This window comes from Oryctolagus cuniculus, chromosome 16 (assembly GCF_051225735.1).
Source record: "Oryctolagus cuniculus isolate XC-2025 breed Fujian yellow rabbit chromosome 16, ASM5122573v1, whole genome shotgun sequence".
Lineage (NCBI taxonomy): Eukaryota > Metazoa > Chordata > Mammalia > Lagomorpha > Leporidae > Oryctolagus > Oryctolagus cuniculus.
The window spans coordinates 13,790,171-13,818,090 of NC_142882.1; the positions used below are offsets into that span (position 1 = coordinate 13,790,171).

Consider the following 27,920-nt stretch of genomic DNA (forward strand, 5'->3'; position numbering starts at 1 on the left):
TCAGGATCCCCTAGAACTGCGTTGGTTCTTTAAAGCTTTCAAAGAATTTTTATCAGGTTTTATGAGAATAATGTAGCACTTGGGGAGGAAGATGCAGCCCAGGAGCCCTGCACTGGAGGCCAAGATGGAGAAGATCTCCACAGCCACCATGACCTTCCCCTTGGTGCTGTGGTAGACAGGAAGGAAGGTCACCCAGACACTGCAGAACACCAGCATGCTGAAGGTCAGGAACTTGGCTTCATTGAATGTGTCAGGCAGATTCCTGGCTAGGAAAGCCACAGTGAAGCTTGCCAGGGCCAAGGAGCCCAGGTAGCCCAGGACACAGTAGAAGGCAGTGACTGAACCCTTATTGCACACCAGGATGATGTGGTCAGGCTCAGAATGTGCATCTAACTCAATAAATGGAGGAGAAATTCCCAACCAGATGACACAGAGAGCCACTTGGATCAAGGAGCAGATGGGAATGATGAAGTTAGAAGCTCCTGATACCAGCAATCGCCTGATAGTTCTTCCAGGTTTTGTAACTTTGAAAGCAAGAATCACAGTGATGGTCTTGGCCAGCACGGTGGAAACAGCCACTGTGAACACAAGGCCAAATGCTATTTGCTGGAGAAGGCAGGTGGCTGTGTTTGGACGGCCAAGGAAGAGTAAGGAGCAGAGGAAGCACAGGAGGAGGGTGATGAGCAGGATGTAGCTGAGGGTCCTGTTATTGGCCTTGACGATGGGAGTGTCTCGGTGCTTCACAAAGACCCAGAGGACTGCAGCTGTGAGGACAGAGAAGGACAGAGCCACGGAGGCCAGAGCCGTCCCCAGGTCATCCTCAAAGGCTAAGAATGTCACCAGCTTGGGGAGGCAGCGGTTTCTCTCCATGTTTGGGTACTCGTGATCTGCACATGGGATGCACTGCTCTGCATCTGCGGAGAAAAGGAAGACTGTCTCCACTTCACAATTTGCTCCTTTTTCCCTGTTAAGGAAAATGGTCCCCTTTGCAATGTCATGGTGAGTCCAGCCTGCTCTAATGTGTACCAGGACACACTAAAGTATATTTCTGTACTCCTGACCCAGAGAGAATGCTCGTCTCTAGGTGTAGGAAGCTCACTGAAACAAGCTCCTTAGCACATGGGGCTCTGGGGACTCATTTTGTCACTCAGAGATATTTCTTTCAGTGTTTTATTTTCTCAAAGTGATGTATTTCCTGTATTTCATATGGGCATAGATTCTTCCAAACCCTCTTCTCTACTGTCCCTAGTGTTTTTCTCTGGAGAAGCTTTTGTTCACATGGGTTAAAATATTTGTCTGCAGTCACCAGGTTTAAGGTTTTTTTTTTTTAATACTCAAATGTAGATGACCTATTTAAAATATCTATCACTCCTAGGACTTCCATACATCAGTCAATACTCTAATTTCCTGCATGGACTCATCACTCTTTCCATATAAATGTTGATATGCTGTGATTGCATAGAAAAGAATTATTGCTACTAGTTTTTTTTAAAGTTTTTTTTATTTTTTTTTAATTTTTTGACAGGCAGAGTGGACAGTGAGAGAGAGAGACAGAGATTAAGGTCTTCCTTTGCCGTTGGTTCACCCTCCAATGGCTGCTGCGGCCAGCGCACTGTGGCCGGCACACTGCGCTGATCCGATGGCAGGAGCCAGGTACTTATCCTGGTCTCCCATGGGGTGCAGGGCCCAAGGACTCAGGCCATCCTCCACTGTACTCCCTGGCCACAGCAGAGAGCTGGCCTGGAAGAGGGGCAACCGGGACAGAATCCGGCGCCCCCACCTGGGACTAGAACCCAGTGTGCCGGCGCCACGAGGCGGAGGATTAGCCTAGTGAGCCGCGGCGCCACCACTACTAGTTTTTTAATGGTTGTATGGGAGTAAGTGATATTTTCATCACAGTATTGAAAGAGAACTTTCCACTCCTTTTCACTGAAAGCATGGCTTGTTCATCATTTTAGTCATGTGAACACCACATGGACACCACATTGTCTCTGTTGAAGTAATACACTTCTGCAGCAGCAGCATGAAGGAAGTCATTAAGAACAGGCCAGTTGGTGACCATGTCTCTCTCTCAATCATATGTCAATTTAAGAAACAAAAGTAGATTCAGTGTTGTGGCATGATATGTAAAGCCACCAGCTGCAATGCCAGCATCCCTTATGGACATTGTTTTGTGTTCCAGTAATCCATTTCCAATCCAGCTCCCTGCTAATGGCCTGGAAAAAGCCGCAGAAGATGGCCCAAGTACTTGGGTCCCCTGAACCCATGTGGGAGACCCAAATGAACCTGGCTGCTGGCATCTGCCTTGCCAAACCTGGTCAATTGTGCATGTCTGGGGCTTGAATAAGTAGATGGAATCTCTCTCTCTCTCTCTCTCTCTCTCTCTCTCTCTCTCTCTCCTCTGTAACTCTTTGAAATTAAAAAAATATTTTTTAAAAGAAAGGAAATGATATTAGTTGGTCCACACTTGTAGTAAAGTGCTTCTCAGGTTTTAAGTTGGTAATCATACAAGCTTCATGGACTGGAGGACTGGAGGTGTTATGTAGTTGCATAGTTATTAGGATGTTTTGTCTGTATATTTCACACTTATTTTCTCTTATTCTAGTATAGAAAACAAAAGGACAAAGGGAGGCATTCATTATGTGTACTACACAGCACGCACTATGTAAAAGACCCAGCACAGAAAGTAATACAGTATTCCCATCACAATTCCTGTGAAGTAGCTCCCTGTTTCTCAGGTGTGTATGGAAAAGTTTTGATTTCAAGATTTCTAGAAATCCTTAGAGAGCCTTAACAAATGCTCATCTGATATTTTTTGTTCAGACATTAGTAGGCCTACTAGAAGATCTCAGATTGAGACAGCCTCATCTAGCACTGGATGGAAAAGAAGGATATCAGAGAGAATCAGTGTCAGTGTTGAGCTAGAGAGGATGAGCACCACCAGACTACTGAGATGGCGAGAGTGAGCATACAACAAGTATATGGAAAGAGTGAGTGAAAGTGTGCATAGAGAACAATGGGGCACTCTTATCCCATTATAAAGATTCTTGGTTTCCTTTTTATCTAGAAATAGTTAAGATGGTGGAGTTTTCATAGTGAGTTACATGTTTTCTACCTGTATGATTGGAAATGTCTCTCTCTGGACAAATAACACAAATATAGCAGCAGACAGCTCTTCCTTCCTGTGGCATTTTCCTGAATCCTGGACCACACCTCTGGCCACATAAAGACTGAGGAGTCTGATGGGGAAAGAGAAGCGATGGTCATTGTTTTGCACATCATTAGGCACTGTGATAAGATGTCTCTATTTGCCCCATCACTCTGAAGGTCATCACTGTCTTCACCATTCTCTGTCTTGTTGATTTTTTCATACATCCAATTTGTAGTTTCTATGATGCTCATTCCAGGTTTGTCAATTGTCTACCAAACATTATGAGGGTACCTGATTGCTGTAATTTTGTTCATCACCAGATCTATTCTTCTAGGCCTTTGTTTCTTTCTACTACATTTCTTCCTCTGAAATCTTTAACATTCATATCATTATTCTGTAATGTGTATATTTGAGACTGAGTATTCAGAAAAAGACAAGGCCACAGAGAAATGATGAGCAAATGTTATAAAGATATGGATTGTGTATCTAATCCTCTTCTGGACTTCTAGATTCAGGAAGAGTATCAATTTCAAGAAACTAAGAATGCATTTTGGGCATAAAGCATGATAGTTACACAAATCACCCACAAAATTCCCTGGGGGATTTCAACAGTAGAATGATGATAAAACATTTGACCACAGCTGTGAGATGCTATGCAGAAAAGAAACTGCACTTATTGGCAACCACAATGACAATGAAAATGAGAATGCTTGCTACAAATAGGCGATGGATAGATCAACTTATAATTTACTTGTGTTCATGCTGCATTAAAATATATGACTCTCACCATATTTAAGATATCACTGTTCTTCTAAATCTATATATCTATATATATACATGAAGTGAAAATTTTTCACCTTATATAAATAAAAAATTGAAAAAATTTAGAATTTCTGTACACATGTATTTTGTAATTTTATGTCTATATACTGATATCTATCTCTATTCATTAACATTGCTCATTTTAGTCACTCAACATCTGAATGCATAATTATTTCCAAAGTAAAAACAGCAATAACTAATACAAACATAAACTTCTAATACACATTGACTCATATATGTGTAAGGGACACCATATCTTTTGAAGCCAAGATGATAATTGAGAATTGAATGCTTATTTAAAATCTCGCACTTAATCTCCTCTCAGACCCTCTGTATGTATCGAATATTTCCATGGATCCACACCTTCTTGAATGCTATAGGCTATTCTATCATCTCTTCATTGAGGACCAAGCCTTGGTCATGTGCACTCTCAGAGGAGAACTCCCCGATTTTAATCAGCAACCGAAATCCAGCAGGAAAATTCACAATGTTGTGGATATCATAATGTGCCATATGGTGTCTTGTTTCATGGAAGGAAATATCCTCCCCAGCACTGTTGGTAAATTGGATTTTCTTCAGGAGTGGATGAAGCTGGAGGGGAGGCACAATTGGAAAGAGGGAGAACATTCAGATGAGAGGTGGGAGCTGCATATGACTGAGAAATCCTTCTTTTGCCTCCTGTGTATCCTCAGGTTTTCTATTTGGTGGAGGCTGACTTTTGTCTGAATGATCATCATATCATTGTTCAAATGCAGGGAATTCTACCCCCCAACACCCATTAAAATGATGGGGACCATTTGAATCCAGAGAAATCACAGGATGTGTCCCACAGGGTGGCTGACCATGAAAGATCGTTAGAGGTTTAGGAAAGCTCATCTTAGTTTTCCAAATGTAAACAACATGGCTTTATATATGTGATATCTTGATTATTGTGATGGTTCCATAGGTGAGTGCAAACATGTGCACTTTTCAAAATATACCCCCTACCAAATAGAATGAAATCCTCTCTTTGACAAAAAATGGATGCAACTGGAGACCTTTATGCTTATGCTTACTGAAATAAACCAGTTCCAATCAGAAAATACAATTTGTTTTCTGTGATGTGTAGTAGTTACTATAGATGCGAAGAAAAACCCCACCATGTATCAAAATGAAACTGATATCTTGGATTTCATTTTTGCTTATCATCTTGTGTAAGTTCCTGTGGAACATGGTCTTTCTACTTTTCATTTATGAATCATTATGATTACTGTGGCATTACACCTGTGATTATAAAGCAAATTGAAATGCTATTTTTGCAAAAATTAAAAAGAAAGGAAGGAGGGGAGAATGAGAGAGGGAGGGAAGGAAGAATGGATATCTTCTTAGAAATGTATCTATGAAATACATGAAATCTATTATGTTCATATCAATATTTTTTTACTTTAGCAAATTTGGGCTGGCCTTGTGGTGCAGCAGGTGAAGCTGCTGTCCACAGTGCCCAGCATCCCTGTGAGTGCTGGTTAAATTACTGTTGTTCTACTGCTGGTTCAGGTCTCTGCCAATGTACATGGGAAATCATTAGATGATGGTCCAACTGCCTGGGCTCCTACACTCACATGAGAGACCCAGTTGAAGCTCCTGCATCCTGGCTTAGAGTGTTCCCAGTCCTGGTCCTTGCAGCCATTGTGGAGTGAATCAGCAGATGCAAGATCTGTCTCCTTTTCTCTTTCTGTCTCTCACTCTCTTACAGTAACTTTGATTTTCAAATAATTTTTTTTTAGAGTTTAACAATATTGAATAAAATATCAGATGAATTCTGTTAAATAAATTAGAAATCCAAGCATAATTTTTCATAATAAAGTTTCTGGAACCTGACATCCCTGGCTGTTGCTGGCAAGTCCAAACTGATAAACATGTGTATACAGTTTATGTGTAATTCTATTTGTATAACATTTTCAATGAAATAATATCAGAAAAATTCCAACAGAGGCAAATTAATAGAAACAACCAAATTCAACAAATACTCAGGAGCCCCAACAAATTAGACCAGAAGAGAAATTCACTGCAACACATTGTGGCAACACTCAGCTCAGTGAAACACAAAGAAGAAATCCTAAATTGTGCCAGAGAGAAACGATGAATCACATTCAAGGATAATTTAATCAGACTCACCCCAGATTTATCGCAAACACTACAGGCAAGGAGATAATGGCATGATATATTCCAAGTTTTAAAAGACAAACAATGACAACCTAGAATAATATACCTTGAAAAGCTATCATATATGAATGTAGGGAAAATAAAGATTTTCCACGACAAACAGAAACTGAAGGAATTTGTATCCTCACATCCAACCCTACAACACTGGCTCAAAGACGTGCTGCACACAGAAATACAGAAACAAGAACTTCATTACAAAAAAAGGTGAATGTAGAAAATGAGCCAACTAAACTACAAACAAATCTCAAAATACATAAACAGCTTGTTTAAGGAACCATGACTGGAAAAAGACAGTATTTAATAATAGTCACAGTGAATATAAATGGCCTCAACTCGACAACCAAGAGAGACAGACTAGCAGATTGAATTAAAAAAGAGAATCTATCTATATGCTGCCTTCAGGAAACACACCTTATCAGCAAAGATGCATGCAGACTGAAAGTGAAAGGGTGGAAAAAGATATTTCAAGCTAACAGAAATCAAAAAAGAGCTGGGGTGGCCATCCTAATATCAGACAAAATAGACTTTAACACAAAAACTATTAAAAGAGAGAAAGAAGGGCATTATATAATGATTAAAGGATCAATCCAACATGAAGACATTACTATTATAAATGTATATGCACCTAATTACAGGGCACCTGACTACTTGAAAGAATTACTAAAGAACTTAAAGGGAGATATAGATTCAAATACAATGGTTACAGGGGCATTCAGCATGCCACTCTCACCAATGGACAGATCAACCAGACAGAAATTCAACAAGGAAACAACAGAGTTAATTGATGCTATAGACCAAATAGACCTAATAGATATCTTTAGAACCTTTCACCCCACAGCCACAGAGTTCACGTATTTCTCCCCAGTACATGGAACGTTCTCTAGGATTGACCATATGCTAGGCCATAAAGGGAGCCTCAACAAATTCAAAAAAATTGAAACTATACCATGCAACTTCTCAGACCATAGCACAGTGAAACTCAAAATCAACAACCCAAGAATCTCTACACCATATGCAAATACATGGAGAATGAACAACATGATTCTGAATGAACAGTGGGTCATAGAAGAAATCAAGAGAAATCAAAGGATTTCTAGAAACAAATGAAAATGACAGCACAACCTATCAAAACTTGTGGGATACAGTAAAAGCAGTGCTAGGAGGAAAGCTTATAGCAATTGGTGCCTACATCAAGAAACTGGAAAGGAACCAAATAAATGACCTCTCAATGCACCTCAAGGATATAGAGAAACAGCAGCAAATCCAACCCAAACCAGGCAGAAGAAAAGAACTACTATAGATTAGAGAAGAAATAAACAGAATTGAAACAAACAAACAAAAAAACAATACAAAAGATCAACAAAACCAGGAGCTGGTTCTTTGAAAAAATAAACAAAATAGACACACCATTGGACCAACGAACTGACAAAAGGAGAGAGAAGACCCAAATCCATAAAAGTAATGATGGTAATGGAAATGTAACAACAGACACAACAGAAATAAAAAGAATCATCAGAAACCATTACAAAGAGATGTAAGCTAACAAATTGAGGAACCTGGAAGAAATGGATAGATTCCTGGACCCTTACAACCTTCCTAAACTGAGCCATGAAGATATACAAAACATAAACAGACCCATAACCATGAAAGAAATTGAATCAGCAATAAACACACTACCAAAAAAGAAGAGCCCAGGACTGGATGGCTTCACCACTGAATTCTACCAGACTTTTGAAGAACAACTAACCCCAGTTTTTCTCAAGTTATTCAAAACAATTGAAAGGGGGGAATCCTCCCAAATTCTTTCTATGAAGCCAATATCATCTTTTCTTTTTGACAGGGGAGTTAGACAGTGGGAGAGAGAGACAGAGAGAAAGGTCTTCCTTCCGTTGGTTCACCCCCCAGATGGCCACTGCAGCCGGCGTGCTGCACGGATCTGAAGATAGGAGCCTGGTGCTTCCTCCTGGTCTCCTGTGTGGGTGCAGGGCCCAAGCACTTGGCCATCCTCCACTGCTTTTTCAATCCACAGCAGAGAGCTGGACTGGAAGAGTAGCAACCAGGCAGAACCGGCACCCCAACCAGGACTAGAACCTGGGGTTCCAGTGCTGCAGGCAGAAGATTAGCCTAGTAAGCCATGACGCTGGCCACCAATATTTCCTTAATCCCTAAGCCCTGGAAAGACACAGCAGAGAAAGAAAACTATAGACCTATCTCCCTGATGAACATAGATGCAAAAATACTAAACAAAATCCTGGCAAACCGAATCTAACTACACATCAGAAAGATCATTCACATGAACCAAGTGGGATTTATCCCTGGTATGCAGGGATGGTTCAGTGTTCGAGAATCAATCACATTAACAAGTTGAGAAACTGAAATCATATGATTATCTCAATAGCAGCAGATAAAGCATTTGACAAAATACAATACCTTTTCATGATGAAACTTTAAGCAAATTGGGGTTAGAAGGAACATTCCTCAACACAACTAAGGCAATTTATGATAAACTCATGGCCAGCATCATATTGAATGGGGAACAGTTAGAGGCATTTCCATTGAAACTGACATCAGACAGGGATGCCCACTCTCACTATTGCTATTCAATATAGTCCTAGAAGCTTTAGCCAGAGACATTAGGCAAGAAAAAGAAATTAAAGGAATACAAATGGGAAAAGAGGAAGTCAAACTATCCCCGTTAGCAGATGACATGATCCTATGTATAGGGGATCCCAAAAATTTTTGTAAGAGAATATTGAATCTCATAGAAGAGTTTGGTAATGTAGCAGGATACAAAGTTAATGCTCAGAAATCAACAGGCTTTGTATACACTGACAATGCTGTGGCCGAGCAAGAACTTCTAAGATAAATCCCAATCACAATAGCCACAAAATATTGAAGTACGTTGGGATAAATTTAACCAAGGATATCAAAGACCTCTATGAGGAAAATTGCAAAACACTAAAGAAAGAAATAGAAGAAGAAACAAAAAAATGGAAAAATCTGCCATGTTCATGGATTGGAAGAATCAATATCATCAAAATGTCCATTATCCCAAAAGCAATTTACAGGTTCAATGCAATACCAATCAAAATACCAAAGTCATTCTTCACAGACCCAGAAAAAATGATGCTGAAATTCATATGGAGAATCAGGAGACCGTGAATAGCTAAAGCAATCCTTTACAATAAAAACAAATCCGGAGTATTCACAATTCCAGAATTCAAGACATACTACAGGGCAGTTATTATCAAAACAGCCTGGTACTGGTTCAAAAACAGATGGACAGATCAATGGAAACACTGGAAATCAATCCAAACATCTATAACCAACTCATATTCAACAAAGGAGCTAAAACCAACCCCCTGGAACAGGGACAGCCTCTTCAACAAATGGTGCAGTGAAAACTGGATGTCAACATGTTGAAGTATGAAACAAGACCCCTATCATCATACACCATATACAAAAATCCACTCACCATGGATCAAAGATCTAGATATATGCCATAACACAATGAAATTAATTGAGAGCATAGGGGAAACCCTTCAAGACATTGGAACAGGCAAAGAATTCTTGAGAAAACACCAGAGGCACAGGTAGTCAAAGCTAAAATAGTCAAATGGGATTACCTCAAATTGAGAAGTTTCTTTACAGCAAAAGAAATAGTCAGGAAAGTGAAGAGGCAACCAACACAATGGGAGAAATTATTTGCAAACTATATGACTGGTAAAGAATTAACAACTAGACTCTATAAAATGATCAAGAAACTCCACAACAACCAACCCAATATAAAGATGGGCCAAGGACCTTAACAGACATTTTTCAAAAGAGGAAATCCAAATCGCCAACAGACTCATGAAAAAATGCTCAGGATCTCTAGCCATCAGGGAAATGCAAATCAAAACCACAATGAGGTTTCACCTCACCCCAGTTAGAATGGCTCACATACAGAAATCAACTAACAACAGATGCTGGCGAGGATGTGGGGAAAAAGGGACACTAATCCACTGTTGGTGAGAAGGCAAACTGATAAAGCCACTATGGAAGACAGTTTGGAGAGTCCTCAGTAACCAGAATATAGCCTTACCACATGACCCAGCCATCACACTCCTTGGAATTTACCCAAAGGAAATTAAACTGGAAAAAAAGAGCTGTGTGCACTTCAATGTTTATTGCAGCTCAATTCACAATAGCTAAGACATGGAATCAACCTAAATGCCCATCAACAGATGACTGGATAAAGAAATTATGGGATATGTACTCTACAGAATACTGTACAGCTGTTTAATAAATGAAATCTGGACATTTGCAACAAAATGAAGGTATCTGGAAATCATCATGCTGAGTGAATTAAGCCAGTCCCAAAGGGACAAATATCGTATGTTCTCACTTATTGATGACAACTAACTGAGCACCAAAGGGGAAACTTGTTGAAGTGAAATGGACACTATGAGAAACAATGACCAGATAAGCCCTTGTCTTGACTGTTGAGGAAGAACTTACTATTTTATTCCTTTTAGTATTTTTTTGTTCTGCTTAATACCATTGGTTGAACTCCTTAGTTAATACACAATTATTCTTAGGCATTTAAAATTAACAGAAAAGTGATCTCTGTTAAATATAAGAGTGGGAGTAAGAGATTGAGGAGATATACAGTTTGGCACATGCACACCCAACTTACCTCCAATGGTAGAGTTAGAAATATGCCAGGGGATTCCAATTCAATCCCATCAAGGTGGCATGTACCCATTCCATCTCACTTGTTAAAGTGATCATTTTAAGTACATAATTGTCAAAGAGATTTCACAAATAAGACCAGTGTCTGTAAATAATGAAGGATAGAATTAAAAGGGAGACAATGATCCTACGGGGGAAGCAGGATGCACAGCAGCCTCATAGAATGGCAAATGCCCTGAACAGCACTCCAGACTCAGAATCAACCCTTGGGGCATTCGGATCTGGCTAAAAGGCCCATGAGAGTCTCACAGGCATGGAAAGCCAAGGCACTGTGGCAAAAATGACCTGAATGAAACATCTCGGTGAATGAGATCCCAGCAGAAAGAATGTGCCATCAAAGAAGGAGGCACCTTTCTCTGAAGGGAGGAATGGACCCTCACTGTGATATGGCCTTGACTAAATAAGATCAGAGTTGGTGAACTCAGGAGGCTTCCAAAGCCTTGACAGCTCATGGCAAGAGCCTCGGGTGATTACTGACTTATAGATAAGAGTGTCAATTGTTAACTCAACAATGGGAGTCACTGTGCACCTGCTCTCCATGTAGGATTTCTGTCCTTAAAGTGTTGTACTGTAAGAATTAACAGTAAAACAACTAGTCAAACAGTACTCTATATCTTGTGCGGTTGGGTGGGTGCAGTCTTTTTGAAATCTTTACTTAGTATATACTAAGTTGATCACCTGTATATAAAGATAATTGAAAATGAATCTTGATGAAGAGTGGGATGGGAGAGGGAGTGGGAGATAGGGCGGTTATGGGTGGGAGAGAGGTTATGGGGGAAAAAGCTACAACAATGCAAAAGTTGTACTTTGTAAATTTTTATTTACTATATAAAAAAAAATACCCTGATGGCAGTTAGTATCTGAACAGTGTGTATTAACTCTTGACTTTCAGAGTCTCCTGACACCTGTTGTGGGACAGCCAATTCTTTAAAGGACTATCATTATGTCTTCACTAATTTGAACCAAGAACTTCATAAATATTCTCTAATCTTATATTTGTAAGCCTTCTCGGCCAGTACATTTACTTTTAAAATGTGAGTCTATCAAATCACAAATAGGATGTTAATTAATATTGGATGTAATCCCAGAAATTACATAGTGAAGTAAACATGCTGAAGTCAATTTAATTTACATATATGTATAATATAGAATATATATTTATCTTCTGTGAGACATTCAATTTATTTGATTTACTCAAATAATTTGATCAGGATATTTTCCTGTTTCAGAGTCATTTTATGATAAAATGTGCACCCCACTGCTATTTGCCCCAGTAATGTCTCACAGAGGGCGTGGACTACAGCACACCTGTAGGGGATATTATTATAGGGTATATAGTTGTTGTGGGATATGTCCAGAGTCCACATTTCCTAACCTTACATACATTCCAACAAAAAGAGTACTTTTGATCATTTTTTCTTCCCAGTCTTTGTAATGAGCTGTGTTAGGATATTCTAAACATTGCACTATACTCTGAGAAACATTATTCTATGATATGTCATTATAGAATCTGTATTGAAAATGTTACATGGAGCTAAACTCACTCCCTAGATTAAGTCTCATCAACAAATGCAGACATTTGGATTTCCACATGCAGAGATTTTAAATCAGACTGCTACCTCATACCCTATACAAATATCAACTCATAATTTATCAAGGATCTAAACCTAAAACCTGAAACCATCAAATTACAAGAGGCAAACATTGGGGAAACACTACAAGTCATTTCCCTGGCAAGAATTTCTTGGATAAAATCCAAGAAGTAAAGGCAATAAAGGCAAGAATATACATTAAGCTAAGTAACTTCTCATCAGCAAAAGACACACTCATCTAAGCGAAGACACTACTTACAAAATGGGAAAAAATATTTGCAAAACATGGTTCCAATAAAGTATTAATCTCCAGATGTATAAGGAATTCAAGAAACTTAACAACAACATAACCAACAATCTAGTTAAGAAATGAACTAAGGATATGAACAGGGATTTTTTCACAGGATGAAATACAAATGCCCAAGAGAAACATGAAAAGAGGTTCATGATCACTAACCATCAGGGAAGCACCAATAAAAACTAACGTGGGATTTCACTTCACCCCACTTTGAATGAATATTATCCAAAATTTGAAAAATAGCAAATTCTGCTGAGGATCAGGAAAAAAAGGTACCCCAATACAATGTTGATGGGAAGGATTATAAGCCAGTACAAACATAATGGAAGACAATAGAGGAACTCCTCAGAAAACCAATATTGGTTCTACAACATGGCCTAGTTGTCTCAGACCTGGGAATGTATCCAAATGAATTGAAATCAGCACAAGAAAGAGTCTCCTACACTCCCAACTTTATAGAAGCTCAATGCACAACACATAAGATGTAGAATCATCTAGAGGTCCATCAACTGATGGCTGGGAGAAGGAATTGGTGAGATACTTATATATATATAAAATATCATATTATATCATCTCACATATATGAATACTACACAGCCATAATTAAGAATGAAATCTTGACATTTAAAACTGGAGGTCATCACAGTAAATTACATAAGCCAGAGGTACAAAAATATTATGTTTCCTCTCATTTGTGTTAGTTAATATATGAGTATAAAATTGTGTGGACTTTAGATAATTTCCTATGTAATTATAAGCAGTGCTTTGCTAAATCAAATCATAGGCCGGCGCCATGGCTCAATAGGCTAATCCTGCACCTAGCGGCGCCAGCACACAGGGTTCTAGTCCCAGTCAGGGCACCAGATTCTGTCCCGGTTGCCCCCCTTCCAGGCCAGCTCTCTGCTGTGGCCCGGGAGTGCAGTGGAGGATGGCCCAAGTGCTTGGGCCCTGCACCCCATTGGAGACCAGGATAAGCACCTGGCTCCTGCCTTCGGATCAGTGTTGTGCACCACCCATGGCAGCCATTGGAGGGTGCACCAATGGCAAAGGAAGACCTTTCTCTCTGTCTCTCTCTCTCTCTAACTGTCCACTCTACCTGTAAAAAAAAAATAAAAAAATAAATCAAATCATATTATTGACAATATGTTCCTCTTTCACACATTAAAAAAAATTAAGTGGTTGCTACTGAGGACTCTTGCAGTACCAGTAATGCTATGTTATTAATATGGGTGTTGGTTGTAGTATGATCAGATGATAAAAAACTCTTTTATCTGTAGACTTATGTGCATTTCTTAGCATATAGACCATTTTAAAATTATTTTTAACATGTTGCATAGCAGAAAATATATTTAAAATGTTCCATAGCAGATAACAAATTCTCCACACACAGATAGCAATTACAGATGTATCTATGCCCAGTCTGTTGTGAAAGAACCCACTCTCCATTATACCTGATCATGGCAATCTCAACATGAAAACATGGTCATGTGGTACTGCAATAAAAATACCTGAGGATGCAAACAGATGTTCAATAAATGTCCTGTTCTGGGAGATGTTTACCTGCCATGGAAAAATCCTTGGTTGAGTTGCATCTCCTGGAGATCCCTTTTCCATTTGCTCTGAAAGCATCTTATGGAGGGCATGGGTCACTGCATACACAGCATTGTAGATGAAATAGCTGGAGTCAGATATGGTCAGCATGTCAATGCGTCCTGGGAAAAACTCAAAGGAAGCATTTGGTGGGCAGACTCCAATTGTTCCACAAAGTGGCCCAGGAGGTAAGCAGTGAAAAGCATGAAGCCATAGTTGACTGAGGAAGAAATCTTCTGGGTAGTGGGAAGGGTCCACTGTCTTGACAAAGTGGTTGAGGCCAGGGATTTCCCCCTTGTGGTGTGAAAATGAGAAGCCTCCATGAAAAGAGTGCAGCACGTGGTCTGTCTCCTTCACAACTATCTCCCACTTTGTAGCCATGATCCACACCTTCCCCAGGGTTAAATAGTATTTGCTTAGAAATTCCATGGTATAGAGACTCCTCACATCACCATATAGAATATGCACATTTGCTGATGAAATTCGAAGCCTTGCTAGGAAGGACATTTCAGTTTTTTCATATCTTGACTTAGTGTCTGGGAGCTTTATTATATTGGCCCAGCAGACACCTTCCTTTACCATCTCAGTTTGAATATCCCAAAGGAACTTCTCTCCTTTAATATCATTAGATACAAAGATCACCACCCAAATCCAGCCAAAATGTAGTAACAAGGAGAGCATTCCACGGGCCAGAGAGCTGTCACTTGTGGCCATCTGATAGAGCGATGGAAACTTGTCTCTCTCACTTAGCATGGGATCAAAAGGGCCATATGTGATCTGAATGGAAAGAAAACCGCTGTGATTTGACTTTTGTGGGTTTTGAGTTTTCTGTCTTGGGAAGTGATTTAAAAAAAGTCCTATGAAGAAATATCATGTGTAGGCATAAGAAAATTCTATCACTTGGGATCAGAGTAACTGTGCTTCAATGCCTGTTGCTTTTAGCAGAAGAAATGTACATCTTCATGCATAGCATGAAAGATAATGTGTAAGATACCCACGTTCTTCATGTATATTTAGGAAGAAGAAGGCATGTATTTTGGATTCAGAATCACCAGGACATTGGTCTTTCCCACCTCTCACCTCATGAGACATGTGGAGAACAGCTCCCACTGCAACTGGTGTTGTGTGTTTCCTCGGGGACAAATATTTTGTGTGGGTTGATCTCCTGATACTTTGAATTTCATTTGTTTTCACAGCATATCCTAAATTGTCTTGAAAAATTTATTCACCTATCATCTCTGAGTATACATAAAATTGCTTTTCAGACCACAGCTATTGCAGTCTGAGCTTGATGGTAATGTGTGCAGATTGCTACCTCTTTGTAGTGGGTCTCCATTCAGAATCCTGGAAATGTGAATACAGGCCCTGGGAAGCAGCTTGATTGGTTATGTGATTGGTTTCCTAACACCTACTTGTAAGATTTGGATTGAGTACTTTCACCATGGCCAGTGAGCACCAGCACTATGGTGGCTATTTTGTGATTATACTGTGAATGGGTGCACACTGTCTGCCTGTATTTGTTTTTTATTCTGTCAAACACTAAGATCTAAATATCTTAGTTGCACATGGAAGTGAACTGGGAGTCCTGTGAAGGAATCTGCTGAATGTGAGGAAGTCAGGATTAGGTATAGGAGAGGGTAAAATCTCATCTAAGTGTAACTCAGCCCCAAACACTCCTTGATGATCTTCGGGACTGTCATGGACCTCAGTGGGTTCCAAATGGAAAGTCTGGGCCCAGGTCTTGATATACCCATGTCTAACATTCAGTCTTCCTAGGATATCTCTGCGCTGTGGGTATTTCCTGTCAATAGTCAGCAGTCAACTTTCTCAGCAGGTGGGGATGGATACATTGGGCCTAGACAGTGATCTCTCTCACAATCTAAGGAATTCCCCAGAATCTGTTTCAAATCGTGGTGCTATATGTGCAGTTGTGTTCCACATGACCCTTGCTTCAAATTGGACATGTGTGGTGGGAGATGGCAGAATTCCTCACCAGAATTCACAACATATTTACCTGTGGGGTTTTGTACAGCTCCAACATTGTTCCAATTTCAGCTGAAAATGCTGACATGGTTCCAGCAATTATGGCAACCGTCTTGCCTTGTGTCTGGCAGGTGTAGTTAGGGATGAAATGAATGTTTCCAGTCAGCCAGTGCAGAGTGCTCCTCAGGGTGAACTGATCACTGGTAACAGAATTGTAGAGCTGGAAACCCAGGGTCAGGTTGGGGAGGAGCTGGGGGTCCTTATTGATCTCCTGGATAGCAAAGTGGAAGGCCAGCACATATTGGTAGTTCTTCCACAGCCACCTAAAGAGAGGGGCAGCATCAGGGAGAAGGGTGAGACTATGGAATTTAGAGCAACAACACAGCCACACCCTGAGGCAGCAATGGTCAGACTCAGGCTTCCACACTGTGGTGCCTCAGCTCTGGCACATGGAGGAGGTGTGAGTGAGGTTCCAAGGGCTCTTAGAAGATTTTGGAATGACCCTCAGATTCCTCTGAAGCAAACTGTGTCCATGATCACACTCACCTTCCCTAGTCCTTCAGGAAAGCCTTGATGTGTCCCAACATGGGATTTCACTTTTACTTAGGGATGGAACCCAAGAGGCAAGCATCTCTGACTTGTCAGTCATTTTAGCGTTTGGAAGCATCTCTAATCTATTCACCATAGGGATTTTCATGAGCCCTTTCTGTAATTTTCTGTTATAATATACAAATACCAACAGAAGTATTTTCATTCAGTTATGTTTGTCTTGAAAATGAGCATTTCATTCAGAATTTCAAATTGTCAGAATACTTACAATGTTTATTTTAATTCACTCTTTTCCTCATGCACGAAATTCCATTTTATCTATTTCTCTATCTATATGCTACTGAAGTCTGTTTAGTTCTTAGATTTACTTATTTGAATGGCAAATTAATAGCATTAATTGAAATGTTTCTTGCTTTTAATCATTCTGCTTAAATGCAATTAATTATTTCATGAAGGGCTTTATTTTTCAGTGCTTGGTTACTTGTAGCTCTTGCTGTCAGTTGAAAGCTGAGAAGTTTGCTTCTTTTTCCCCCAAATACATGCCTGCCCAGTATTAAGTTCTGGACCATGTACAAAGTTGATAAAAATCCTATAGAGATCATAAGCATTAGTGCTAGATATGTGTATTCATGACTGACATCTCACTCAAAACCCAAATTTTTTCAGTGTTCTTAACTCATCTTTCAAGTGTATGCAATAAGCTGCAGTGATAATAAAATAGAGATCTCTCCAAACTATTACTGTGATTCCTATAACCTTGAAACAAATTTAAAATATAAGAAATGTTTTTAATTAGATTCCACTTAGTGATCTCGATGCTATTATTTCACAAAACATGGAACTTAAAGCAGTTTAGAATGGTGATTTGACACAGGATCCATGTTTTGAAATATGGCCTTGTTTCATAAAAATGTGCAAAAGTACTTGTGTATGAAATATTTTTTAAACTTGGAAGATGTTTAAAAATTTGATGATAAAGCAAGATTGATTTTAGAATATGATGTCTAGAGGCAGAACAAGTCTATGATTGCTTCATTGATCAATTTTGCCAAATATTTAGTTTATAGGTAACACCAATGGTAAAGTTTATATTCAGAACATTGAAAAACATATATTCTTAGTAAATACATATGAAGTAATTACATTTCATCTACAAAGATGCTGGACACTTGCTGGTGGGGGAACAAGCATTTTATAAACCTTTAACTTTATCATAATAAGAATTTTGTTTTGTAGTAGTAATATCCTTAATTAGCAGATGAAGAACATAAGGCTTGATGTCATCAACAGAGAGAAGGCACAGTCAGAACTTTATCTCCTTTCTGTAAACAGTTCTCATACTCCTTCCAGTATCTACAGTGACCATGTAATTGACCTTCCAAACTGGTACACTTTTAACAATAATATAGGATGATATTAATGAATACACAAGGATTATTGGCATAAATAGGCTGTAGGAAGCAAACCAGGATGTGTGATCATTCTAGATAAAATAAGTCTGTCTCACATGTAGACATCCACTAATTTCATGATGCATACTGTAACCATGCATAGCGTGTTTAGTTTGTCACATGAGAGGTGCTTGGTAAATTATTTGATGAATAACCAATATTTTGTTCAGTATATCCTAACATTCATAAGGTTTAGGTTTTCCAAGTTGTGAGATATAAATCATATGAAATAAGTTGTATAAAAAAGACTGAATAGAATTTTGATAATAAAGAAAAACATGTATTCTTAATAGTTACATCAATAATTTACATCAATATTTTACATCAATAATAAGTAAGCACAAGTATCTTGATACCAAATGTAGACCTAGCTGTTACGATATTATGAGAAGGGGGCCGGCAGTGTGGCATACCCCATAAAGCTGCCGCCTGCAATGTTGGCATCCCATATGATTGCCAGTTCAGGTCCTGGCTGCTCCACTTCCAATCCAGGTCTCTGTTATGGGCTGGGAAAGCAGTAGATAGCCCAAGTGCTTGGGCCTCTGCACAAATGTAGGAGACTCCAAGGAGGCTGCTGGCTCCTGGCTTCAGATTGGCACAGCTCTGGCCATTGCAGCCAACTGGGGAATGAACCAATAGATGGAAGACCTCTCTCTGCCTCTCCTCTCTCTGTGTAACTCTGACTTTCAAATAAATAAATAAATCTTTAAAAAATAGTATGAGAAAAGTATGCTACAGGTTGATAAAAGCCACAAAATGGATAAAACATGGAAACATTGTGCAGTGAAAGGTGCCAGTCAATGGATGATAACAAATCAATTTCTATGCAGTCTCCACAACAGGCATCTATGCTTGTGGCATGGGCTCCTCCTGAGCAAAAGAAATTCTCAAAGTTCCCATACAGAATACCATAGATTAAAGAGTAAAGATTTATTTTCAGGGGCAGGTTCCCAAAAGACTTCCATTGAGTAGATTGCAAGTGTTGATGTATGGGAGGCAGTGTGTATGTCAGGTGGTGGATCTCAGACAAAAACAGCTTCTCTACCAGGCACATTTGTTAGTAATGACACCTAGAGTGAGTGCCTTAGATATAACACTGTCCTCAGGCCATTCTCTGTTCCATGGGTTTTGGATGGGGCAGGCAGGGGTGGGGATGGGGATATGGGCTGGAGTTCCATTTGTCTCATTAATTTCAAGATTCTAGGAGTCTGTTCAGGATATCAGATGAATACAAAATATATCCATCTCTCTCTCCTCCCATGAAGGAGTAGAGAAAAAAGTAAAATTGAAAGGGAAGGAACACCAGCCTTCATTGATCTGCATTCCTGAAACTTCTGTGTACATGTTTTAGAATTCTTAAGCAGATTAACCAATACAAGCACACACTCACTGCAGTCTGAACCACAGTTAACACATAACTCAATGTTGGACTTACCAGTTTACTGTCATTTTATCCTTTGGCCTGGATAAAAAAAGATAACCGGACCATGTCTGATTCTGGTTCCAGGAAGTAAAGGGGGAAAAACCCACCCAGTACCAGGTCTCCATCTCTGTAGACACTTGACCTCATGGAATTATCACAGTTCCAGGGAGGTATGTCCTGTGAACTGTATAAAGGATTCAGGAGTATGTTGAGAAAAATCACAGTAAAGAACATGTCAACTCAACCCAACATAAAGTTAAAGTCTCTGTTATTAGGAAAGTCTCTGATATTAGGAAAAAATTCTTTTGGATTATATCTTCTGTCTCATCCCCCTGCAGGGAGAATAGATCTCTATGTAGGCACACCTACATGTATGCCCTCAACCTATAAAGAGTGTGTGCTAGTCTACTGAGTCACACAGGGACACCGCTAGAATCACAAGGAAGACATTTCAAAGGGAGTCACAGGGCTGAGGCCTTGCCTTAATGTTCCTAAGATCAGATGAGCTCTGACTTCTATATATTTTCATTGCTAAACTTCTGTCCCATCCCAGAACTCATGGCATCACCTGAGGCTATGCACCTGCCACTCTCCACTGTGGGAAAAACAGCTTTGGAAAAACATGCTTTGGACTCTATTTTGTCCCTGCAGCATTGTGGGATATAGCTCTGTAAACCTGTGTGCATAGGGGCCAAGCATTGTTAGGTCAGTCGCCTGTTTTTGGGATTTGGTAATTGTAGAAAAATTAGTGTTGGAATTAAAAAAAAATCAGTTTCACTATTTCACATGATTCTTCATAGAGAAGACCAAAGGTCACATTCACCACTGATGACCCTATGTGTATAATAGAAAGTCTCTTCATGGCTGTGCCTAATGTCTCTCCCAGGCCTGCAGTATTCAAATGGAGAAATGGGCTTCATGATTTGCCAATGAGTATGCATATCCAGAGAAGGGCAGAAGTTCATCCCCAAACCGACCCCTCCACAAAGTTAATCCACTTACACATCTTCTTGTGTAATCTGCTTGAGTCCATAGTGCATCAAAATACAGTAATGATTCTCACCATATATGATTAAGCATTTCAGAATGTGTACAGGAAAATATGTAGCATCTATGTGTTTGTGTGTGTGCCTCTGTCTACTTAATTTGCTTTTTTCTTCATGTTCCTATCATTCTCTCCACTGCTGATACCACCTTCCACGTCTAATAGACACTGGCTGAGGACATGTGTGAGAAACTTCATATTTTATGCATACATGTGAAGTGAGAATTAAATGCATATTTCAAAGTTTCACACTTCAACTCCTCTCACCTTCCTCTGTTTCTAATTCATCTCATGAAGCCACACTTTCTTGAATGCAGTAGGCCGTTCTATCATCTCTTCACTGGTGACCAAGGCTTGGTCATGTGCACTCTTTCAGGGAAACTCTCCAATTTTAGCCAACAACCCAAGACCCAGAGGAAAATCCACACACTGTGGATATCATCGTGTTCCAAATGGTGCCTTGGTCATGGAATGATATGTCATCCCAAGCACTGTTTGCAAATTGGATTTCCATTGGAAGTCACTGAAGCTGTAGGACAGGCATAATTGGAAAGAGAGAGCAGTGCAATGAGTGGTGAGAGGTGCATGTGTACTCAAAAGTCCTTATTTTTCCTCAACCTCCCTATTCTCAAGGTTTCTTTTTGGTTGAAGTGTAGTTTTTTTTTTTTTTTTTTTTTTTTTTTTTTTGTATATTTGAGGCCACCATTTCATGAGTTTAAATTGTGAGAAATTGATTGTTCATGCACCCTTGCAACAAACTGGGAATTGTTTTAACTCAATCAAGAAAAGTGTATGGGCCAGCACTGCGACTCAGTAGGCTAATCCTCTGCCTGAGGTGCCAGCACCCCAGGTTCTAGTCCCAGTCAGGGTGTGGGATTCTGTGCTGGTTGCTCCTCTTCCAGTCCAGCTCTCTGTTGTGGCCTGGGAGGGAAGTGGAGGATGGCCCAGGTCCTTGGGCCCTGCACCTGCATGGGAGACCAGGGAAAGCACCTGGCTCCTGGCTTCGGATCAGTGCAGTGCGCAGGCCTCAGCAGCCATTGTGGGGTGAACCAACGGAAAAGGAAGACCTTTCTCTCTGTCTCTCTTTCTCTCTCACTGTCTACTCTTCCTGTCCAAAGAAAAAAGTGTATGAAGTAATTGCAAGGGTGGTTAGGGTATGAGTTGTTGTAGAGTCCATTCCACAAAGCTTTGGTTGCAACTTTAAGGAAGCTAATTTAGTACTTCAATAACATAAGCAAAACATGGATGGAGATATTAATATTAATTTGTGTAGCTCACACAAGTGTGAACATACAGGATTAGGTTTTTTAAAATAATTTCATTTTAGTTCAGAATTGAAATTCAAGATGTTTTTTGTTCAACAATTACAAATAAATCCAGGGATTTTTTTTCAGATTTCACAAATCCTGTTTATAGACACCTTGTATTACCTGGTAGGCTCAAACTTACAAAAATGTAAAAATGCAATTTTATGTACACATATCATATTATAAAGATTATTTTCTGTCTCTATCATTGGACTATTTATTGAGTGTGATTTTCTTTGATATTATGGGAATCTGGGTATGACCAAAAAGAAAACTTCCAAATCTTCTGACTATATTGAAATTATCTATACTGTGAATTAACCCTTTTCTTCTGGATCACATGATGCCTGATGTAGGATATATTAGGAATATATCATTGGAATCCTTTGACAAATTCACTTCTTTTCTAAGGACTAAATAAGAACACAGAGTATTTGAAATAATATTATTATAAGTGCAAATAGACATTAGATGGTGAAATAAACTTTCTGAGGTTAAATTTTACATCTGGGTATTTGCGTTTTCTCTAGACTTTAATTCATTTAATTAATTATATAATAATTATATAATAATATGTATATTATATATTATATTATAATGTATATATTATATAGTATACATAATATATATTATATTAATTATATAATATATATAATATATATTATATTAATTCAATAGAAGCATATATAATCTATAGAAGCATTGATCTTCTATAGAATTTTCTTTAAGATATTATTATATAAATATATTTATTATTTATTATTTATACAATATATAAATATATAAATATTATTATATAATTATTATATATTATATTAATATCAATGTATTAGTTAATGCATTATATAATTAATGTAATATTAATATAATATATAATAACTATATAATATATATTATCATATAATTATATAAATATGTAAATAATTATATAAATATATACATATAATAATAAATTAATTATATATAAAGAAAATTAAATATATTTCTTAAATATATTCTACACATAAGCGATGGATTCAAATAATAAAGGTATAAATTTCATAAAAATCCATCTATAACTCCTGGAAAAAAGGCATCCAGATATTGTAGTGATATTGCTTTCAAGATGAGCATGAGCATGTCTTCTACAAATATGCACATACTACATGGTGATGTGAATAATCTTGTCATTGTACACATTGTGGAAAAGTGCTTTTGCACATTGGGAAGATGTAGATCGTGGCAGCACCGTGGGGCATTGTTGTGGGTGAGGCAGTCCCCATGCTGTTCTACATCATTGTGAGCACAGATAAGATCACATTTCACATGCCCAGTGCTTTAGGAAGAGTGACTCCCCACTCATAGCATGAAAGAAAAAATGCACCATCACCGAGGCTGTGTATGCTTTAGAATTCCGACTGAGGAAGACATGAACATTGCATGTAGCATCATCAGGACAGTGGTCTTTCCCTTATTTTCTCCTCTTGTTTTTGGGGAGCACAACCCCCTCTCTCAGCAACTACTGTTATATGTTCACTCCGTGACTAATGTAAATCTTTACTGCATTAATGTCTTACAACTTTGGGGTTCATGTGTCACCACAGCATAACCTGAGTTACCTTTTGAAAAACAATCAATTTCTAGCCCAGAACCCTCCAAAGCTACTGTATTCTGTGTTTGGCAGTTATATGTCCTGACTGTGGCATGTTTGAAATGGTTCTTCCATTAAGAATCTCTGAGATGCTAATGCAGACCATTGGAGTCAGCAGAAATGGCCCATGTAGTTGGATTCCTAACACCAATATTGGAGACTTCTATTGAGTGCCTGGCTCTTGGTTTCTTACCAGAGCCAGATGGACTTCTGCCATTGATGTGTGCTTTTAGTGAGAAAACAGCAGATAGGAGCTCTCTGTCTTTCTCTCCCTGTTTCTCTGCCTCTCAAACAAAACAGTAAGAGGTTGTAATGGGAATGTTCACTGGGTGTGCTTTGATGAAATCTGCTTTTGTGGAAGAGATTGTGGCAGGCTTGGGCTTGGGCAGATGAGTGTGTGAATTCCAGTGTAACTGTAACTGAGCCTTAAATGCTCTTTGGGGAATCTTCAGGACTAGCACGGCCCTCAGCTTCATCTGAAGTGGAAACCAGATGTCCAGGTCTTTACCTCTACACATCGAACAACCCTTGGTCCCTGGATGCCTTCTAAGAGAGTCTTGTCTTAGGACAAGACATTTTTGTGTGCTGTAAATATTGCTTATGAACCACAGTTCTGTGATTAGTCAATAGCCAATATTCACAGAAGGTGCAAATAGGTATATTAACCCCAGATAGGAATAAGAATGGGGTCTCTCAGGTTGCACTGCTTCCTACCTGTATTACTTCTTCCACTTGTCAATATTCTCAGAATCCAGCCAACTCTCTGGGATATGTTTTATGCCATGGTAGGATACCCATCCTTGGCTTCTACATTTCCCTTTCATCAGATGCAAGAGAATGGTGTGGGTGGAGATTCACATATGGCTTTTTAGAATTAGGAATCCATTTGCCGTTGGGGTTTTTAGAGTTCCAACGTGTTTTGGTCTAGGCAGAAACTGCTGACAGGGTTCCAGCAACGACAGCAAGTGCTTTGTATTGTGTATGGCAGTTATAGTTAGGGGGAGTAAATGCTCTTTGTAAAGAAAATGCAAAACATTCCTAAGGATGAATTGGTCCATGACAAAGGTATTGAGATTTGGAATCACATGGATAGATTGGGGTGGTATTGGCGGTCCTTATTGATCTCCTGGATGGCAAAATAAAAGGCCAACATGTTTGGGCAGTTCTTCCCTAACCACCTAAATGAAGTAGCAGATTTAGAGAGAAGGGTGATAGCCTGTCTTTCAGTGCAGTTTCACAGCCAAACCCTGAGGTAGCCAAGTCTGGATTCAGGGTGTTAGTGATGCTTCAGGGTCCCTGGAGGATCGTGTAATGTCCCTCTGACTTCTCGGAGGCAAACTGTGTCCGTGCACCGCTTCATCTTCATGAGCCCTTTGGGAAAGCTTTGGTAGACTCCCATGTGATAGGTCATTTTTGCGTAAGAACAGAAACCAAGGTTCATCTCTGTTTCCTGTAAGTTCTGGAATAGTTTGAATAGAACTTTGTTTGCCACTTGTTCATATATGTGAGAGTATTATCATCTCTGACCATATTCACCAGTGTGATTTTCCCAGCCTTTTTGATAATTTTCTACTCTTGTATATCAACTCTTGTCAAATAGGTTTATTAAGTTAGATTTTCAGTGAAACAAATGCATCCAATTCAGGACTTCTGGTATCAGAGAATTTACAGTGTTTACTTTGCTTCTATTGATTGATTTCCTGGATACTGAATTTACCTTTGTCTTTTCACATTTGGCAATTGAACGTTCTCTGTATTTTCCCATATTCCCTGCCTGAAAATATGAGTTCTTGGAATTTAAGATAGGTTTATGTTATTGTGAATAAGAAAACAGTTGTTCTGTTTTCTCACTATGAGTTGTTTTGCTCAGCTTTCCTTGGAATTCTGGACTTTACCTTATTTCCTACATTTTATCCACAATTTGAATGTCAGGAAAATTGTTACTTGTTAATTATATGGGAAGAAATATATTTATCCAATCATTTCTTCAGTTGGAATACATTATTTTTTAGTTTTCAATATTGAATTAACTAATAAAGTGCCATTTCAGTTTTGTTCCTTCATATGAAGTATTTTCAGTTTCAAGTTTTCAGTGTTTCATCTTTAGTATAAAGGTACTTTTCTATTTTGTCATACTGTGTTGTATGTATTATCTTTACACATGAATTTAAAATTTTCTCCTGTGGTCTAAAAGGTGTTGCTTTCCCATACACCCCTGACTAAAATTGGATTTCTGATCACAGAGAGTACTCACCTGTGGGACACTAATAGATCTGGTATAAAAATTACTTTGCGGATGTCTTCTATTGAGTCATTTTATGTATTTTTTAGACAAGTTTTATTTAATAAATATAAATTTCCAAAGTACAACTTTTGGATTATAGTGGTTTTTCCACCATAACCACCCTCCCACTCACAAACCATCCCATCTCCTACTCCCTCTCCCATCACATTCTTCATTAAGATTCATTTTATTTTATTTTATTGACAGGGAGAGTTAATGAGAGAGAGAGAGAGAGAGGTCTTCGTTTTCCGTTGGTTCACCCCCCAAATGGCTGGCATGCTGTGCCAATCTGAAGCCAGGAGCCAGGTGCTTCCTGCTGGTCTCCCATGTGGGTGCAAGGCCCAAGCACTTGGGCCATCCTCCACTGCCTTCGTGGGCCACAGCAGAGAGCTGGACTGGGAAAGAAGGAATCGGGACAGAACCGCTGCCCCAACCAGGACTAGACCCTGGGGTGCCAGTGCCACAGGTGGAGGATTAGCCTAGTGAGTCACAGCACTGGCCCAGATTCATTTTAAATTATTTTTATATACAGAAGATCAGCTTAGTATATACTACATAAAGAGTTCAACAGTTTGCACCCACACAGGCACACAAAATACAAAGTACTATTTTAGTACTAGTTTTACCATTAATTCTCGTAGTACAACACATGAAGGACAGAAATTCTACATGGGGAGCAAGTGCACAGTGACTCCTGTTGTTGATTTAGCAATTGGCACTCTTATTTATGACGTGAGTGATCACCCAAGGCTCTTGTCGTGAGCTGCCTAGGCAATGGAAGCCTCTTGAGTTCAAAAACCCTGACCTTATTTAGACAAGGCCATAATCAAAGTGGAAGTTCTCTCCTCCCTTCAGAGAAAGGTACCTTCTTCTTTGATGGCTCGTTCTTTTCACTGGAATCTCACTCACAGAAATCTTTCATTTGGGTCATTTTTTGCCAAGGTGTCTTGGCTTTCCATGCCTGAGAAACTCTCCTGGGCTTTTTAGCCAGATCTGAATGAGTTAAGGGCTGATTCTGAGGCCAGAGTGCTGTTTAGAGCATTTGCCATTATATGAGTTTGCTGTGTATCCTGTTTCCCATGTTGGATCATATCTATTAAGTTCTGTACTATGACAAAGTTAGTAGAAAACTTGAAGACTGATGAATATATACTTGTAAAATTCCCATCTTATTATAAGCAACTGGAAATATACTAATGCAAAAAGTCTGAGTGAATGTTATGAGAAAAGTGTATTTCACACTGATACAGGGTATAACCTGTGTAAAACATGAAAATATTGGGCAGGGAATGAAGCTCATCACAAAGGGTGACAAAGTGAAATAGAGATTCTTGTCTTCCCATAAGAACTGAATGTCAGACATAAGATGGAACTGTGATAAGCAAGGCAGCAACATTGAATGAGGTAGTGCACGCATCAGAATAGATTGGCACCTCTCTAGACAGATCTGGACACTGGAAGTCATGGTCCTGTGTTCCAACAGTCTCTTCCAGGCCAAGGCCCCCAGAACTGTATCAGGGGATGTGCTTATGGGGTAGGCACAAAAATCTTGGTGCTTGTCCTCTGCCTTTGAAAGGCCTGGGAGCAAATGGAAAAGTCTATGGAAAGCAAAACAAGGGTGAGGACTTCAGATTTCATGATCTTCTTTCCTCCTATACATTTCAGAATTGCCAATAGGACAGAACATGCGCAGGCACAAACATACACTGACATGCAGTCACAGTCGTACCTAACACATACACACAACCTTGAGCTTACAAGATTTCTGGCTTGAACATAAGAGTCTGGTTGTGTCTTTTTCTGTAGACTTTCTCTGTGGGCATTTAGTTTGGCAGCTACTGACATATTTTCCAGTGAAG

The 27,920-nt window shown here is 39.1% G+C and overlaps 1 pseudogene; it reads right to left on the reverse strand.

Moving 5' to 3' along the window:
* Positions 1 to 27,906, reverse strand: LOC127486256 (vomeronasal type-2 receptor 116-like; annotated as a pseudogene).
* Between the last annotated feature and the right edge of the window lie 14 nt (positions 27,907 to 27,920).